Source organism: Arachis ipaensis, chromosome B08, assembly GCF_000816755.2.
Source record: "Arachis ipaensis cultivar K30076 chromosome B08, Araip1.1, whole genome shotgun sequence".
NCBI classification, from domain to species: domain Eukaryota; kingdom Viridiplantae; phylum Streptophyta; class Magnoliopsida; order Fabales; family Fabaceae; genus Arachis; species Arachis ipaensis.
Window position 1 is genome coordinate 129,210,353 of NC_029792.2, and position 895 is coordinate 129,211,247.

An 895-nucleotide genomic window follows, 5' to 3' on the forward strand; every position below is an offset into this window, starting at 1 on the left:
CCAAGACTGAAAAACGATGCAGTCATGAGTTGATAATTTTGCAAGAAATCGATGAAAAAGATGCACACTAAAACATGCATATTTTTAGGGGCAAAAAGAAAAAGATAAATAATTTAATAACAATAATAAAAATAAGAGTAAAGTATCGTTTTTGTCCCCAACATTTGAGGTAAGTCTTATTTGTGTCCCTAACGTTTAAATCGTTCTATTTGTATCCTTAACGTTTATAAAAGTGATTCAATGTTATCCTACTATCAATTATACTAACAAATCAGATTATATTTTTCAATTATTCTCATTTGGATGTATTCATTCTCAATTGGCTCTCACTTGGATGTGTTCGATTTTAATATTATACCCACTATTTGTATTTAGATTCAATTATGTCCCTAGAAAAGTGAATTATGTAAATATTGTAGGAATTAGTTTCAATACTTGATGAGCTATTTTTCGGAGTAGATCATCGATTCTATCCCAGACATTTGTATTCTAACTTCAAGAAGAGATTTTTAAAACTCAAACTAAAGCGCTCATGATGTGTAATTGATGGCAGGATAACATTGAATCACTTTTACAAACGTTAGAGATATAAATAGAACGATTTAAATGTTAGGGACACAAATAAAATTTACCCAAAACGTTGGGATAAAAACGATACTTTACTCTAAAAATAAAAATGCATCAAATAAAGAAATTGGCAAGCATCCACTAACTGACGTGACACCCGAATTTTAGTTGGATTATGACCTTCTGGACGTTGCTGAATTTTCAACACAAAAAATAAAAGTAAAAAGTGTTATTAGGAAGCAATAATAATCCGTGTAGGTAACAAAATTCATCTCAATCCTTTAATGAATTTTTTTTTTTTTGCAAAAAAGGTTTTTATGTGTATGTG